Source organism: Ursus maritimus, unplaced genomic scaffold, assembly GCF_017311325.1.
Source record: "Ursus maritimus isolate PB19 unplaced genomic scaffold, ASM1731132v1 scaffold_18, whole genome shotgun sequence".
Taxonomy (NCBI): domain Eukaryota; kingdom Metazoa; phylum Chordata; class Mammalia; order Carnivora; family Ursidae; genus Ursus; species Ursus maritimus.
The window spans coordinates 32,975,929-32,995,131 of NW_024424230.1; the positions used below are offsets into that span (position 1 = coordinate 32,975,929).

Below are 19,203 nucleotides of genomic sequence, written 5' to 3' on the forward strand. Positions count from 1 at the left end.
GAAGCACAACATAGTTTCACAGGATAATAGAACAGGAACTGACCTTTGAGATCCATATTCCCATTTCTTCATCTTAATAGATAAGAAAATTGAGTTTCTAGGAGGTTAAAAGACTAACTTTAGGTCTCTGAAACTTCTTACCTCCAGGCTGTAATTGCTCATTCAAGCAAGATGTACAAATAGGAAACACAGAAAAAACTTTACAATCAAGCACAGGAAATACACTTATACAAGAAGGACAAATTCCACAGAAATTTAGAGAAGGAAATATTAATTGTGCTGGTCAGTCAGGGCAGACTTCATGGAAGAGGGAGCCCTGCCATGAACCACACATGATATATGGGATTTCATTTTGGGGAGAAAAGGAGGTGGTCCTTTCCCAAGGATCAGAACATGAAGCCTGCCCTTGAGTTTGCCATGAGCAATACTGTTGATGAAAACCTGTAATAACTGCAGCTTTACCTTTTTTGCCTTGTGGCCTAGACAAGGAATAATGGAGGTTATTTTTCAAAAGTAAAGGCGATTGATGCCCATAGGAAAAGGGAAACTATTCTTAATTCAGTCTCTACAATTAGGATTAGTTGAAGTGTGATATTACTAAAAAGTTAGTTGAATCCTTTAACCACACCCCATCTAACCAACCCAGATATCTCCCTTTCATTATTGATAAGATCATCATTTCAGCAACCCCAGCCTTCAAGTGACTCCTCAATCTATCTCCACCATGAGGTTGTATGCATAACTTCAGCCCTCTTGCTATATCTGGATTGTCTTTTTCTTTCTTTCTTTCTTCCTTTTTTTTTTTGTTTTGTTTTGTTTTGTTCCTTTAATTGCTCATGTCCTTCCCTCATGTATTCTCATCCTGTTACTGCTGACTTTCTCAAAACTCATTTACTTGCCTAGACCTTTCCCTGTTTAGAAATTCCTCCTTTGGACAAAACCCCCTCTTGTTAAGGTGCCCTGTTCTATCAGTGTATTTTTTAGGAGAATGAAAGCAAATAATGAATTTATTCACATGAAGTTGTTTATGTCTAAAAATGACTAAAAAAACCCCAGAAAACAGGAGGCTGCCTTCAGAAAGCTGAGGTCTGCGAGGAACAGGATCTCTCTGGTATGAAGGGGAAGGCAGTCTTACTATTGAAGACTGAACAAAAGAAAAGAGAAGAAGCAATGGTTGGCTGTGCTTATCCCGGCACTATTCAAGAGAAAAGGAGATTTACTCTAAGGATGCTGGCTATCTCAGCTCCTTAAGGCAGTCCTGGATTTGGGGAAGATAGTCTTGGCTATACCTACTCTATCAGTAAGAAGGTGAAGAGTTGAATTCACCTTTACTTCCCTGGGGATTCCTTGATCATGAGCACAAGCTTTGGTTTAGGATTTTGCTGGTTTACCTATGATGTCTACATTAGTCATGTGACCCTGCATGTTCCAAATCCTGTTGTATTATTATTTCTCACTGTGAATTACATAAATCAGCACTCTGATCTAGTAAAACAATCCCACAAACTTAGTGCATATGCAAGTGACGGTATGTCTCTGTAAGTGACAGGACCACAATCAACTAATATAAATTAGGTTTCAGCACCAATAAGGCTGAGAGTCCACCCCAGGTCCAGAGTGAATGGCCCAGAACAATGAGGCCAATCCTTGAGTCCTCTTGGACCAGACCTTACTGGCCTTTCCCAACATAATTTCTACCATGTTTTATATCTTTGGTTGTGTTTGAGAGCATATATTCTTTTCTCCAAGAAATAATAGAAAATATTATTTTGGAGCCCTTGGAAATACAATGTTTTCATTTAAATTTATGATTTCCTAATAATGGACTTTTAGACAATGAGGGAGATTAGTGGTAAAGATACTTTGATTGAGGGGCGCCTGGGTGGCGCAGTCGTTAAGCGTCTGCTTTTGGCTCAGGGCGTGATCCCAGTGTTCTGGGATCGAGCCCTACATCAGGCTACTCCGCTGGGAGCCTGCTTCTTCCTCTCCCACTCCCCCTGCCTGTGTTCCCTCTCTCGCTGGCTGTCTCTCTGTCAAATAAATAAATAAATAAAATCTTAAAAAAAAAAAAAAAGATACTTTGATTGGGCCAGTGCACCTGCTTCCCTGGGGCCCAGCTAAACCCTAGTGCACAGGCAACACTTATTCTGTGTATAAAGTTATCCCTGGTGATAATTTTACTCTTCTATGTACATGTGGCTTGTGACTCTTCAAAATGTTACATTGAGCGTGTCAAGCTGGACATTGGGGATCCTTCTGCACTTAATGGGGTAAATATACAGTCTGTGCTCCTGCAACAACTAGATGTTTCTGTGCTTTGGGGTAGAAGTGAAGGGAAAGAATATTCTGATTGGAATCACAGCATGCCTGTATGCAAATCAACAGTTAAAGGCTACTCTGTAATTACGCTAAAATGACCCACTGTTAAAAATTTCTCTCGTCCTTTTCTTGACCCTCAGGTAAAGAAGAAGTGGTTGTTAAGTGGCATTGACCATCTATGTCCTCATCCATGAGGCAGCTCAGGCTATCACTGTTGCAAAATGGTATGTCCCAGCCCTGTGTCCAGATGGCTAGTTTAAAGCATCATGAAGTGAAATGAAAAAAAAAAAGAGGAAAACATTAGCAGACAGAATTGTAGCTTATTCTTGGAAAATTAGAAGATGCACCCTTTGATTCCTTTGTGGCTCCCCACCCCCACCCCCAAGTGGTTTAGAATTAAAATGGGGACAAAAAAAGTCTCTAGATTTATTTGGCTCTGCCATATTAACCATAAAAAAGATCTAGCCTGTTCCAATCTTAACCCAGCAGTAAACTATAAATCCAACTTCCCCTCTCTGCTGGGGAAATAAAATCCAAATACAGTAGCATCCAAATAATTATCAAGAGTTGAGCTCTGCTGGCAGGGTGCAATGTACAAGATTCAATTTTAACTAGTGATTACAGACCGGCAACCTTCTAGCCCTGAATGTCAAACGGCCATGTCACTTTCTCCTGTCACGGAGTATGTCAGGACTCACCGCAGCCTGGTGACTTTTCATCAGAGGTAATGAATCTTGTACTCCTGAGATGGGAAATGTCACTGTGGCTCCCCGCCCCTCCCTCTCCCCCTACCTCACCCCTCATTCCCTTCCTGCCACCTGTCTAGGTCCCAATAATTAGGAAAAGAATGCTGTGTGTGACATTGCTTCTCACCTCCCCACCAGGGCCCTGCTACTGTCGATTTAAATTGTGTGGTCAGTACTCAACCCGCAACCATACGTGATGAAATGGCTACCTCAGTAGACGGTTTACAGGGCTGGAGTCTCATGTATCACGTTCCCTTGTCCTTGAGCAATAAAATGGAAAAACAGTTAAGCTCTGACCTTACAGCCTATATGGTCTGGGGCTCCAGTCCAACTTCTGATAACTTGCCTTTAAATCTTTCAAACTTGGGAGTTTTTTGTTTCTGACCTTTCTGCTGCTCACTGCCATTTGGGACATCAATGAGGGTGGAGCCTAGAAGGTCTGTGTGGGTGGTGACAGAGAAGGAGAGGACACGGTTTGTGATGTCATCTTTTAACTGCAGAGTTCAGCGTCTAACATAAAAAGAAACTGGACAAGCATTTTATGTTTTTTTTTGACCCAGTGGAAACACAGATGACATACATACACATGTAGCTACTGGTTTCTGAAAACTACTTCTTGAATTTCTTAAATTCATAATATAAATCCTAGAATCTTAGAGGTTTGGAAGGAGTACATATGAATTGAATTAGAACTATTTCTATTAGTGATAAGATAATTCCCCTTATCTTTTATGCATTTCATCATTTTTGAGAATATTGAATACCTATTATGTTCAACATAATATTGCTACTTATTAAGGATATAATAAAGCAATATATGGCATGATCCCTGCCTCAGTTAATTTGAGCAATAAGACACATGTATGGTAAGTATAAAATTAGGAAATATGTAGTAACTGAAAGGAGACAGTCTTCCTAGTATGGATAACAATGCCCACAAGACATAAGTGAGTTAAAGTCATCTCAGATGATAGAACAGACATAAAACCATATATGGTCTGGAATCAACCAAGGAAAAGGTATCAAGGTAACAGTGCATGCAAAAACAGGATCACACTGTTTGTTAGTGCTAGGAACACCTCCATATCTGGCTGTAGTGATTAGGTATCCCATGGAACACAGCAGTAAATTATAGCTGGAGGTCAGTTAATCCATTGTCATCCAATATAAGTCAGACAGATGGGAAGGCAAAATCAAGGCTAATCATAGTGTCAAAGATGGTTCCAAAGGAGCTATGGGCCAGCTAGTTTCCCTTGCTAAGTAGGCATTTTGTTTTTCTTGAAAAGTTCAGGGCTCTTTTATGAGTCAAGATTCTAGAAGAAACACTTAAACCTTAATGTATCAGGACTTGTTAGAGAAAGTTTATTTCTAGATATGAGACTTGCCTTCCTTCCCCCTTCTTTTTTTTTTTTTTTTATCCTCCCTCCCTCCCTCTCTCCCATATTATGTTCCAGACGTTGAACCAGGCATAAGCAATGAAACACTAAGCAAGGCCAACAGGCTTCTTGTCATAATGTAGTCTAAAGCCTGGTGGAGAAAATGGGCAAGTATCCAGGCAATTACAATCCAATATGAGAGGAAAATGAGAGAGGCTGCAACATGCTAATGGGGCCCTAATAGGGGCACCTGGTCCAGACATAGGAAGGTAACAGGAAGAGCTTTCCAGAGGAGCCCCAAAGGTAAACAGGAAGTCTTTACCATTGATCCTCTAGGGAGCCATGAACCTCTGGGTAGATTTCAAGTTCTCTGAGCGGAGCCTGAAAGCTTCTCTATCAGCCACTAGAATGGGTCTCCTTGCTGGGGCAGATGGAAAATTACCCTTACTGCCATCAGTGTCTTTATCCTGTTATTTAACATGGCATTTAGAGGAGTTCTTTAAGGACAGAAAGGGGCTGAATTTGAGGCACATGTAATAGTCTGATCAAGGTTTTGTGTCATGATATTGCAAGACATAAGCATACCTTCTCCTTCATCTTCTCTGCCATTACAAATTCTTACAACTAGACTGGGTAGTAAAGTTAGAAATTTTTCCAAACCATCTCCCCCAAGCATTACAGAAAGTTGATTTTCTAGTATTTATTCTCCCCATATCTATTTTTTACATTTGTTTTTATTTTTGTTTTAAATTCATTCAAAAATCGAGAATCTATCATGTAGCAGGCCAAGTTCAAATATTGAGGGACCCAAGAATAAATAAAAACAAGAGTTTCTCTCCATTATGTAACCTGTAGTCTAGAAGGGGAGAGAGACGTAGACAAATAATCACAAAGCAATATGATGCCTATGATGAAATGGGAAGACGGACCCTGTATACTAAGTGGGGAATTGTGGTACAGCAAAAATTCATGGACCTTTAAAAAAATAGGCGTAAGTCAGTATACCTGTTTTTGTTAAATAAGTTGTAAGCTGCCTTTCCAAAATATAGAGGTAATTCTCCACTGATAAATAGTAGAACCATGTGTAGCTTTACAGATAGGGTAGGTGCTACTGTGGATCCTGTGATGATCCTGAACAGTGAGAAGTGAGGGAGGTGATAGGGGTGGCAAACAAAAAGAAGGTACCAGAATGCTCCCTAAGTACACAAGATGCATGACAGACATATATTTCAGGAGGCTTCTTATAAGCCAAACAGAATTAAATTGCAAATGTCCTCCTTTCATCACCAACCCTTAGGCCCTGATCTTTCTTATCTTTAAGTCAGGATGAATGAAATGCATTTCTTTGGGGGCAAACAGACTCCGTGCTCAGTGGAGCTAAGAAAGCTGATGTCTCAGTGTTCGTACAAGCAGTCACCAAAGGGACACAACCTCTTTGAATTGCAGGTGTGTCAGGGACAAAAGTGAGTGGTCACAGAGAAGTCAAACTCTTATTAACTGGCACACAGAACATATAAGAGAAGCTATTCTGTATGATACTGTAATGGTGGACACAGGTCATACACATTTGTCAAAACCCACAGAATATACAGCATAAAGAGTGAAACCTAATGGAAACTATGGACATTAGTTAATAATAATCTATTAATACTGGCTCATCAATTCTAACAAATGTACCACATTAATGCAGGATGTTAATAATAGAGGAAATGGGGTGGGTGCTGAGGGAGTATATGAGAACTCTCTATACTTTTCCTGCAATTTGTTGTAAACATAAAACTGCTTAAAAAGTATATTTAAAAAAAATACTTGTTACACTATATAGTGGTTATTCATATAATCTTGGTCTTCTTCTTAGTCTATAAGCTACGAGATGTTTGTATTCTTTAAATTTTCTATTTGGTAACTTAATAAAAAATGTTGCATGATAAAAAGAAATCTAGGGTTTAGGAAATGCTTCTCTGTTATAAAATATAAGACTGAGATGCTTAGGAATTAGCAGGCAAAAGAAGAATGGCAGCAGTTTGAGTGAGTTCCAGACAGAGATGACACACTGTACAAAGGTCTGGGTGCAAAAGCAGGTTCATTTGACAATCTGAAAATACCTCTCCATTTGGAAGGCCTTTGAGGAACCTGCACCATGACCTTGGTCCATCGCTGTGGGAATATGTAAATGCAGCTCCTCCTGACTCCATACTCAATGTCCTGAGATAATCTTTCCTGGAATGTCTGTTTAGCTACATTCATCCTACTGTCTTTGATTCCAGAAGAATTAAAATTCTGATAATTGAAAAAAAAATACTCTTTTACTTGAAGCCAAAAAACAGCATCATGAATACCCTATTTAAATGCAAACTTCAGAAATTATATTTCAAATAGTCCTAAGAGGACTAATTAATAATTGTAAAGTGCTTTGAAGATGGCAAGTGCTAAATTAACGTCAATATTTATTTATTAATAATCAGAGGAGGTGATGCTGCCATCTTGAAGTTGCCTCTTTTACAATCAAGTACTGACTAATACCATGATTTCACCCTCTTAATTGCCTTCTCCAGCCACTATTGCCATGTGGGAATTTCAGACTTTATGCTTGTGTTTAGTATCTTATTATTTAAAAATACTGCCAGTTCTATATACATGACTGGAAAGAATTTCTACACTTAGTGAGCAGTGAAGCTATGCATTAGAATCAAAATTCAGGCATCAGATAAAAAGAAACTACACTTAATAGTTAACACTAAGCACAGTATCCATAGAGTAGGAGCTCAGTAACAAAGTTTTGAATGAATAAATTAATGAAAAACAAATTAACCCAGTTTCTTTTTATATAAAGTGTAAATGTTGCCTTTAGCCTCCACATCATATCTATTTGTATCACTTGGGAACCTACTTTGCATATTAACTGGAACTCAAAAACATGCTTCTTTATTTCTTGAATGCTACGTTTCAATCTTCACCACCATATATATTTTTTAGCAGTCCATATGCATGGTGTGTTACTTCCAATTGTGTTTGAGGGTGTGCCAGTGGAAAGAGAAGTTTTAAAAAAACTCAACAAATAATTAAAATATTTAAAATGTCCAAATAGCTGGCATCACTGAGATCAAATCCCAAGAGGGCTTCTTGGTTTTCTAATTTTAGAGTTAGCTATTTTGCACTGTCCATGTATACACACACACACACACACATACACACACACACATGCTATATTATATATTTAGTTATAAAGCTTTCACACATAAGAGAAAAAAAGTAGCTGAAAAATTTAAAGGTAGTTATATAGGCCGAGAGAGCACATGACCCTTGATAGAAAACTGATTCTGAAGGAAGCAAGTAACCTGTACAGTCATTTCCATATAGGCAATTTAAAGAGTTTGCCAAGAGCTAAGTATGCTTCCTTTGTGACCAGCAATATTTTGTGGTCTAAGACACCATTCATTTATTACCATGTGACAGGTAAATGAAAATTCTACATGTTGGGAATACAACTGTAATGAGATAATCATTTATTTTTTTTCAAATTTGTAAATTTTATCTCATCTACCAGATAACTAGTTGCTTAAACAAGGGGCCGGTTTTGGATTAATACTTGTGCATATTGCCAAAGATACACTCAGAATGGACTATGGCTGATTGATCAATATAAAAGAGACAGAAAATAATACAAGGCAGTCTACAGCTAAATTCTAACATTAATGCCACAGATGCATGGGAAGCCAGAAGGAGAATTTCCAACTTAACTATTTTGAAGGATTTTAATGCCCCATATTTAGTACAGAATTATGGAATGAAGTTTATTTATATAAAACAAGTTAGGTCCTAAGGCCAACTCAAATAACTGTACATGATGAAAACAATACTATTAAGCTTATTTTTCTGCCTTTACCTTACCTATCCTGTTATAATGTTCGATGCAACTTCCTATACCAGCTGGGTGGTTTCAATGGCTACCTTCCCACTCCTCCAAACATTTATTGCAAATATCCTTTGGGAAATGCTTGGCATCTCTTCACTGTCTATCACTTCTACTTCAATTTCCTTGCTTTTCTTTGGTTTCCCACACATTCAGCCTGTTGATTAAAAAGTGAATTTCTCTAAAATAAGCATTTAAATAAACATTCATTTCTTTTTGGTTTGGTGTCTCCCTATGAAGGCCTTTCAGACACACTCTGAAATTCACAAGCTATATGCCATGGTCACCCAGCAGGGCCTGACAACACAGTTACCTCAGGGAACCCATCTGTGGGGTAACGAGGGGCAGTTGAAGAGGATGGGGGAAGCTAACTCAAAATGTCATCCAAGAAGTTACCTGTAAATGATAAAATTATGTCTCAACTACTACAGAGAAATTATTTTAAAATAAAGTTATTAGAGATTCTCTGGAATTTTGTTTTTGTGGAAAACATTGTTCTAGTTTGAGGTGAATTTTTTGACTACCTTAATAGCCACCTCCTTTTGCTCTACATTTTTTCTCCTCTTCCTCAACTCATTATCACCACACTCGTGTTTCCTACTAAATAAGATCTTTCACCCATATTATGACATCCATTTTACAATTTTGTAGTAAGGATGTTTCCTTCCAGAGGGAAATCAACTATATTGAACTGCTGGATATTTTACTTCTCATATCTCTTATGTAGTCTCCTCAGTTTTATCCTCTTTCTTAAATTCCTAAAGCACTCCTGGTCATTCTCAGATTGTCATTTTAAAGATATGTATCCTAGTAAATACTCTGGATTTTCCAAGAAGGTAAATGTCAATCTTGGAAAATTTTCTTGAGGACAGGACCTGTGTTGTATGCTTTCATATCTTCTGCCATTACTGGCACAGAACTAGGTATATTAGAGATGATCAGATTTTATATAATATCTGATTGACAGATTTATTGACTGGCTGAATCTTTATGGTAGAGACTGTAGCAGAGACAATTGTTCTTTCAATTTGTTGTTGTGAGCTTGGTATAGATAGCCTAAATATAATTACAATAGAATTCTGAGGAAAAGAATTCTGAGAGAAAGACATCTAAGGAATAATACTGGATGTTATATGATGTAATTTGTAATTACAATGAAAACAGTTTCTATCATATTTTACAACCTCATGTAAATTAATATAAATTTGTGTTTTCCTCTTACTGTTACAATAAAACAATAATAAAAAAAAAACCTTTCATTGCAAAGACACAGGAAGATTGTACAGTTTCCTATACACACACATTTGGACACGGACACACACACGGACACACACATGGACACACACACACACACACACACACACACACCTCTATATATCAAATAGATACCACAAGAAACACTAAGCATCTTTGTTAGGTCTTTGACAGCTAAATTAGATTAATTTAAGTTAAGTTAAATCAAATACCTTGCTTTGTATATTTAAGTTGCCATTCAAATAGTAAAGATTTTTCTGCCTGTCATTTAGAATGAATTCAGTACCACAAGTTTTCCATTGAATGAACAGAGCTAACTGAGGGCATCCAAGAAGAAACCTTCATAGATAATTGGCTCGCTCGGGGAGCTAGTGTAGCGGAACATGATTCCAGATTGAATCAAATTCTGGAGCTCTCCTGAAGAGAGGACTAAAGAATGGGGGGAAAACAAGGTTAGATGCCAATTAAAAAAATGATTTGTACTTTTACTTTTATCAATATGTATTTCTTTGCCTATAATACAAATGTCTTTATGAAAATACTTAAGAAAACTTGGTCTCTATTTTTCACATATTATGAATTAGAGTAAGAGCAAATTTCTGTTAACTGAAAGAATGGTGAGCACACAAATTAATCAGGATTCTATTTTCCCTTTTTTTAAAAATTTTCAAAAAAAAGCTAGTTTAATGGAGACTGGTAGAATTGCCACCATGACATTCATTAGGCACCTGGAAGTTCTACAAGGAGATTTACCTCTAATGAAATTCAACACATCACTGACAACATCAGAGATTAAAATGGGCTTTTGGTCCAAACAAATATTATTATTCTTGATGTGAAAAGATGAAATAAAATTACATTTACTCAATCAATTTTGTTTCATATTTGTGAATATAACCCTAAGATTAAAACTGGGCTTTCATCATTTACCCCAGCTAACTCTCTATTGTCTGTCTACCTATCCATCCATCCATCTATCCATTCATCCTTTATTTTTCATCATAATTTATTCACATTTCTAAAAACATACTCTTTTACCATTCATATTTATGTATTTTAAAAATACATTTTGGTGTCTTTATCTGTCTAAAGTCACACAATAACACCTCTAAAGACACAAAGACTTATCCATGCAAAGATATCTGAATACTCTGTGAATACAAGGATATTTGTCATCAGTTGTGTTGCTGGTCTGTATCATATACGGTCTACATCATAATCATAAAAACTGTGTTTCTGTTTTATAATCCTGAGGCTAGATACCTCTGTGATCAACTCATGAGGCTCCTTTTCTTTTTCATCACTCCGTCAAATGTGTATTTTCCTTATTCTTCTGCCAGGTCCTTGGTTCCTCTGAGGGTACTGCTTTATTCATTACTGAATTTTCTATAACATTAGCAGAATGAATTGTATATAACATATGCCTATTGTAGCTTTGATAAATTAATGAATCATTTGTGTCTGATTTCAATGGATGGGAGGAGACTGAAATTTCAACTTGAAACATTCTTTTCTACTTTTCCTATAAGTATACTAATGTTACTAACATGGTATATATGTTATATATAATACTGGATGCTACACTCTGTTTTATGTAACAATGCGATGTTACCTTTGTCTAAACAAACTGAACATTAAGTTTTACTGTTTTAGACCAAAGAATAGATGGTGTAAGGCCTCCACCTGATTGCTAAGTCCTATTCACTGCCGTCTTTGCAAGTACCACTCCTAAAAGTTGTGGAGTGCTCAGGCTGACAGCCCTGGCTGCAGTGTCTTCCCTTTCCTTACAATTCATCCAACCTCGCAATTCAAAGACCAAGCAGGTTCCAGTTGACCTATCTGTGTTATGAACATTGCAACCTATGTTGCTTGCTATTGTTATAGGAAGACATTTCCTTCTCTCACTCAGTGCACTTGGAAGTTAGAATTTAACAGATTCTTAGAACACTGAAGGTGATGACGATGAAAACAAAACAAAATAAAACACAGCCTTGCTGAGTAGAATAACTAAGCCATACAGAGCAATAGTTTGGGGTATTCTCTCTAATAACATGAGTGACTTTAACCACTGAATGACCTCTCCTTTGGCAAAATGGCTAAATGGAAGACTTTACTGTAAATTAAATACAGTGTAGGTGTATAAACAAACACACTGGCGAACAAAATACTTTAAAAGGTATAGTTATCTAAAGAAACATCAAGTGCTGAACTGAAAGGTCAGTGGTGATTCATGTTTTTTGTTACTTCTGAAAGAGGATTGGAAGAGTAGAAAAATATCTTCAAGTTCTCCTGTGAGAAAATCAATGGAAAGATCTGGAATTGTAATTAGGCAAGATGACTTACCAGATGGCATAATTTAATATTTTTATTAAGGAAGTATTTGCATTTTATAGGCAAGAAAGAGTGATTAACAGGAACTTTTGGCCACCTTTAGCACACTTTCAATAAATGGAAACTATGTCCTCCATGGCCACGATAGAACTGGCTGGCAAGCTGTCTTTATTTCTCATCCTAACACGTGCTCCCCAGTGTTACCTTGACTTTGTGGGTCCAAGGGCTAGGATGGAAAAAAATTTTAAACCACAGCAATAAATACATTGTATCCTTTCAGTTCTAAACAACTGATACTGCCACTTAGAACATACTGTCATTTCTTTCTTCTTTCCCATCACTCCATTAAATGTGCACTTATCTCTCTCCTGCCTTATAACAGGTTTCTTTGAGGGTAATGCCTTAGTCACTATCAAATTTCCCATAATTTTTACTATAATGCATTGCATAGTTTATGTCTATTAGATCTTTGATAAGCACATAAATCATTCATGTTCGGTTTTCAATGGATAAAATTAGGATGAGACTCAGATTTTACTTTCATATATTCTATTTTATAAAGTATCATTGTGCACAAAAGCACAGCTGAGAACGCTAGGCTTTAACTCTGATAAGCATGTAGGCCACTTTCAGGTGACTTTTTCCAATCTATTTCTCCCTGCTTCGGTATTCTCCAGCACTTCACACACCTTGTCCTACAAATACTTTAGCTCTGACCAACAGTTTTTCTCGGTAGATGCAATCTAGTATTTGACTCCAGCTTGATACACAGCACAGAACTCAAACTGGAGAAACCTCTTTTGCTCCTTCTTCTCCCCATCTACATTGGACCGTACCCATTGGTACACTCTTTCAAAAAAAAAAAAAAAAAAAAAAGGAAAAAAAGAAACAAAGCAAAGAAAAGAAAAAACATTAAGAAATATGCAGTCAGAAGAGGTTTGGACATGTGAATAAGACAGACAAGGTTAGTAAAAATGAGAAGGTTCAAATCAGTTATCAGAAGGAGGAGGATGCTGAAGTGTGTAACAGACCCCAGAGTACATCATGAATAGCCTGGAAGTTTAGAGAGGGCAAAAGCAGGGTGAGTTAATAAAAGCAGGTGGACAGAAGGGAGATTTGGATGGATTATGAAAACCATGCTACTGTCAACACTGGACATTTGGAGTAGGCACGATCTTATACACCCAACACAGGATAGATGTAAGCACCAATAAATCACCAAGAGCACTTGTGAAAATATTTTTCAGAAGAACCAGATGTATTCTTACAAGAACTGAGGAAAACAACTTGGAGGATAATTATTGATGCAGGAAAGTATAAGAATAAAGCCTGAATTCAAGATTCTATGATACGACATCTTCTAAAATGCAAACAGAAAACCTAAAATGTTTTAGCTTTTCTGATATTACTACTTTTATTATTTTTTAGTTTTTTTTTTAATTAAGTGACTGCAACTGGGTACACTAAAAAACAGAACTGCTAGTTTAATAATGGAATTTAGCATTGGTCATATCCAACTTTTTCCAAGACCCAGTGGGGGGAAAAAAGATATGGCAAGAGAAAGGGCTATTCATTCAAATCATGACTTTCATCTGCCTTCTATTTTCCTATAACGTTCTTTCCAAACAGCTTAAGAACCATGAAAAGATGTCAATCGCCTGTGTCCAGGAAACAATAAAAAATATCCACCTGTGTTCGCACCATCCAGACTCATCTCCTACGGCCCTCAATGAGTACTTACGGATGACACTGCAAAAGTGCAAAGTGCAATCCACTCCTTGGTCTTCTTGCAAGTGCACAGGGTGATCTCTGGTTTGATATGGTGATCAAGCACCTGCATTTGCCTCTACTTCTCATTAAAATAAGTGAGCATAAAAACAGAATTAAACCCATAAAGCCAATAGGAAAGAGAATGGGAGAAGGGCCATCATTCAACATTAGATGTCAAAGCATTTCTGGGAGATGAAAAATGAATGAGAACCATACAACTGAACAAGGAAGACTGAGGAATCTGCAGTCCAAAATTAACATAGGAAAGGATGGTAGGGAAAGAAGGAGCTAATTTGCTAGGCAGAACCCCAAAACTTCTGGAATAAAATTAAAAAGAATAGAGGGTAGGATTATGAAAGTGAGCCAAAACTGGTAGAGAAAAATAGAAAGTCTGACTGAAATTCTGTTTCTAGAACAAGAAGCCAATCACTTCCCTACTCCTCTCCTCTCTCCCCCACATTTCTATCTGGATATAGCAACAGTACCAGAAACCTCCCAGGGCTTCTAGGTAAAAGAAAACAAAGCAAATAATAATTACCGTAACAAAAACAATGACCCCTACGTTGTTAAGAAATGTAATGAATTGCATGGGGAGAATTAGGACTACTAGCTGGGTGCTAGCACCACAGAATAAATTTCTTCCCATTTTAGTAATCCCTTATCAAAAACCTGGCTCCTCAGTGATTTAAGTGCAGACCTGGCCAGGTCAGCCTCCTCAGTGAAGAAAAAATCTTGTAAGAACAAGCATGCAAATTTGGCAGCAGACAGGATCCAATCCACTCCCTGGAAAAGCCAACTCCATATTTCCTGTTTTAAAAATGCACAAATAACTTATAATCACTCACGCATATAAAGAAAATTAGCAGCATTAAAATGGCAAAATAAACAAAACAATCCCAGTGGAAACAGAAATAACTCACTGAAGAGAAGAAACTTGAAAAAAACTAATTAGTATTCTCAGAGAGATTTGAAAGATTATACCAAAAAAAAAACAAAAACAAAACACAATAATACAATAAGGTAAAGTCAAAGAACTCTACATAAGTATAGAGCAAAAAGGACAAAGAAACAAAATATGTGATAAGATATAAAAGGCGTAAGAGGATAATCACCTAATCCAGATATCCAACAAACGTGAGTTCTAGAAGGAGAAAACAGAAAAGAGAAGGGGAAGAAATAAGCAAAATAAAACACAGGAAAATTCTGCACATGAATCTATTTAAAGGGTACCCTGCTTACATACAAGAATGGGTGAAAAAAAATACCTACTCTAAACATAACATTAGGAAATCTGAGAACATAAAAAGAAAAAGAAAAAAAAAAAAAAACCAGCCATCTAAAGTTTTGCCAATTGCTGTGGCAGAGGACTGACAGCTGTACAGCCAGGTGCCCAGATCTGAGAATTACTTCCCTGCTGCTCAATTAATTGGCCAAACCCCTTGGCTTCATCAGCCACAAGGGGTACAAAGTTCAATAATCCCATGTACAAAAAAGGCAGAGAGGAGGAAAAATTATTTGTGAACAGCACCGATGTCTGCAACAATTGCTTCTACAAACCTTTATGAATAGTTTGTCTATGAAATTATTCTAGTACAATGAGGGTGAAAATTGAGATGTGCAGAAACATATTAATTTATATGAAGGTCAAAAGATAAGTTGAATAGGAGATACTTTTATATTTTTTATTGTGGTAAAACATACATAACAAAATTTACCATTTTAAGAATTTTTAAGTATATGCAGTTCAGTGGTATTAAGTATATTCACATTGTGACATAGGCATCATCATCATTCATCTCCAGAACTTTTTCATCTTCCCAAACTAAAACTCTGTAGTCATTAAACACCAACTCCTATTGCCCCCACTCCCCAGCCCCTGGCAATCACCATTCTACTTTCTGTCTCTATGATTTCATTACTATAGGTATCTCATATAAGTAGAATCATAGAATATTTGTCCTTTTGTCTCTGGCTTATTTCACTTAGCCTAACGTCTTCAAGGGTCTTCCCTTGAAGTCCAATCTTTTTTAAAGCTGAACAATATTCCATAAAAATATGCAATGCTTCATGAATTTGCATGTCATCCTTGAGCAGGGGCCATGCTAATCTCTTTCCAATTTTAGCATATATGCTGCTGAAGCAAGTACTAAAGATTTAGCCAACTGGAAAACTAAAATATTAACTAAGAGTTGAGTAGAGGAAGGGAAGTTGGGTTCATATAAGTAAGCCAGGTCTTCATCTTTAATAGACAGAAAATGATAATGCTTATGTTCCATAAATCAAGAAAAAGTCATACCAATACCTTATTTACAGCTATGGATGTAAACTCCACAGGAAGCAAAAATTTTAAAACTAACAAGAATAAGGACTAGGTAATTGGAGAGGTAGAGAGAGAGGGAAGTTATTTTAAGCATCACTGCATTACTGTTGTTGGCTGTTGTTGTTTTTAAAACTTTACATATAATAATCTAATAATAAAAAGTACCCCAACAACAGTACTACTTAATGACCAGAACTGTAACCCAAAACTCCTGACATTTAATAGTATCTACTTTTCATTTCAATAGGTTACCTCTCCCGTGACACTTTCTTGGAGAGCCTATTGCCAGGGACACCATTAAGTCACATGGAAAAGGATGTTGAAAGGCGTAACAATGGCCTAACTCCAAAGGCCTTCTTTTCTCCTTATTTCCATGATTGACTTCATATATTACTGATATTATTCTATTTTATATAGAATTTTATTATTCTAAATACCACTTTTACTACTATTTTCTTTTTTTAACAAGGTCTATCTGCTTCTTTTGGCACTGGTTTTGCTACTTACCTGGCATGTGTATGAGTTCTTGAAAGCATACTAGCTTACTTCTCCTACACACCCCAGGAATTTTCTCAAAGATTCTTTTTCAGCACAATTTCTTCATCAGCATCTGAACTTTCTTGAGAGTTCCAGGCAAAGGCATCAGCAGCCAGAAACTTCTGTAGTAGCCCCAACTTCCACTATAGCTATGGAAGTAATGCCTCCCCATTCCTGTTCTTTGATTTTCCTTAACCACCCAAAGCCAGTCCAACTTACTTCTCATTTCTCTTCCTGACTAATCTGAAAGCCTGAGCTGTTAGCACCATTACCTTGGCCAGAAGTTTACAGTGGAACTCTTTAATCCACCAGAATGATGCACCTCCTGTGTGGTTGCACCTGACGAGGCTGAGATGAAAGGATATTCACTCCAAATTTCAGCTGATGGAGGAAGATGATGTAGTTCCATGTCCTCAAATCAAGTAAGAAATCATTTAAACTAAGTTGTTGTTTTTAAGAATTTATTTACTTATTTGAGAGAGTGTGAGAGAGAGTGAGCAAGCGAGCACAGGAAGGGAAGGGGAAGGGAGAGGGGAAGAAGCAGACTCCCTGATGAGCAGGGAGCCCATTGCGGGGCTCAATCCCAGGACCCTGAGATCATGACCCAAGCAGAAGGCAGACGCTCAACCGACTGAGCCACCCAGGCACCCCCAAACTAAGTTTTGTATTCAGTTTTACAGAGAAAATGGTGAGGTTTCAAATAAATTAAAAGAATCCTTCTGATCTGAAAATAGGGTCTTCTCAATTGTAAATATTTTCTATCTTCTTTAAGTTTTGTACTTTGGTATTATTCTGATATCAGTTATTATCTTTAGTTTAATAACTTTTTCGGATGCAGAAACTTGATTTGGAAAAGTGATGAAGAAGGGTGGCCATAGAATCTTCTGTATGCTGCATTTGTCAAACATTTCAGCATTATTTCCAGCTCAAAGTTCCATACATTAGGAAAGAAAGCTGGAAACCTATAAAATAACATCAGCTATGATCATGTGGTGACTGAAAGTCATATTACTTAAGGAATTCTTAAGGACACAGAGATGTGCAACCCAGAAAAAAAGGAGTAAGAAGATAACGTATAAAATGAGGGGCTAGAAGCTCTTTGTGTGTCCAGTATGCAGAGTGCGTAAGAGCTTGAGCTCTGCAATCTAACAGACTTGGGCGCAAATTTTAACTTTCCATTTATTACTAGTGCGACTCTCAGCAAGGTTACTTTAGCACTCTAGGTCTTGATTCCGTTTTCTGTAAAATGGGAGCAAATATTAATGCTTAGAATGTAAAATGTTTGTGATAATAAATGAACATAAATATATATGCAATTTTATTACATGCCTAATATATAGGAAAAAAATCTCTGAATCATCATCATCATAATTATCATTATTACTGTTTTTATCGTACATTATTCTTATTATTCCAAATGGGAAAGCAAATACTAATGGAAAAATGTCCTAGATAAATAAAAGGGTGACTTTCTTAACAAATGAAACAACTAACCATGGGATGGAAAGTTCAATGAAATAATGAGCTTCCAATGGCCATCTCATAGGAATTCTGTAATTAAAAGGAGTTCCTGCATTAAGAAGATGGTTATACCTGATGATCATTAAGTTCCCTCTTACTTTTCAGATATAATGTAATGATTAAGTTCATGCAGCTCATTAGTGCCAGCAAGTTTGGGGTGTCGTGTGGTCCCAAATTGTCCTTCCTTCTAGTTAATAAGGAGAGAGGCTGACTAGGGAGTTTCCAGTTACTATTTCCACACAGTGCTGCGAAGTAAAGTTGTTTCTTATACCCCACAAGCTGGCAGGCCTCACTCTCCTCTTCTGTTTTCATCATGAAAGCCTTAGGAAGCAGAGACCGCCTGTTCTTCCCATCCACTCCCCCAAGAAAATGACAAAATGACATTCTTTCCCACTCTCTGTGAAATGATTTCTGTTAACAGCTCTGGAAAGAGGCTGCAAAGATGTGAGTGAAATGATGGCAGGATTTGTTGACAAGAAGGCAAAATGAGGGAATTCAGAAAAAATCACCCACATTAGAGACTGAGGGGCCTGTGGGTTCCATCTGCTCCTCTCTCCCCTGGCCTGGGGTAGTCTCAGAATCATCTCAGGGGATCGTCAGTCTTCTTTTAAATGACTCAATCAATGGGGCTTCTAATAAAGTCTAATGGATCTCACTATTAGCAGATTTTTTTTATATTCAGTTCTAAAATTTTCCTTTGATTAATTTAACCTATTTCTCTTCATTAGATATGGCAGTAATTTTGAAACAAAGGAAAGCATGCAAATTTGAAGAAAGTCATTGTGGAAATTTCTGCTTAACATATCTTATTTTTGCAGGAACACAGGGCATAATTATTGTTCAAACAACCTCTAGAGAAGTGAGGTTTCCCAAACAGGAAGGATTCTTGGAGCTCACCTTGCCCTGACGGACATATTTCTACACCTGAGACTGTGATTAGAGGGATACAAAGAAAGGTTGCCTGCCTACCCAAATCAGGCCAATGTGCCTGATATCATCTGCAGAAATTCATTATAGACCTTTCTAGACCTTTTTTTTTTTTTACTACAATATCTTTGAAAGTTATTATATAAACCAATAAGAGGATGAATGAAAAAGAAAATACCACTCTGAGGG

General features: G+C 37.1%; 1 pseudogene; it reads right to left on the reverse strand.

Moving 5' to 3' along the window:
- Positions 1-15,758: 15,758 nt before the first annotated feature.
- LOC121103294 lies at positions 15,759-15,852 on the reverse strand (annotated as a pseudogene).
- Between the last annotated feature and the right edge of the window lie 3,351 nt (positions 15,853-19,203).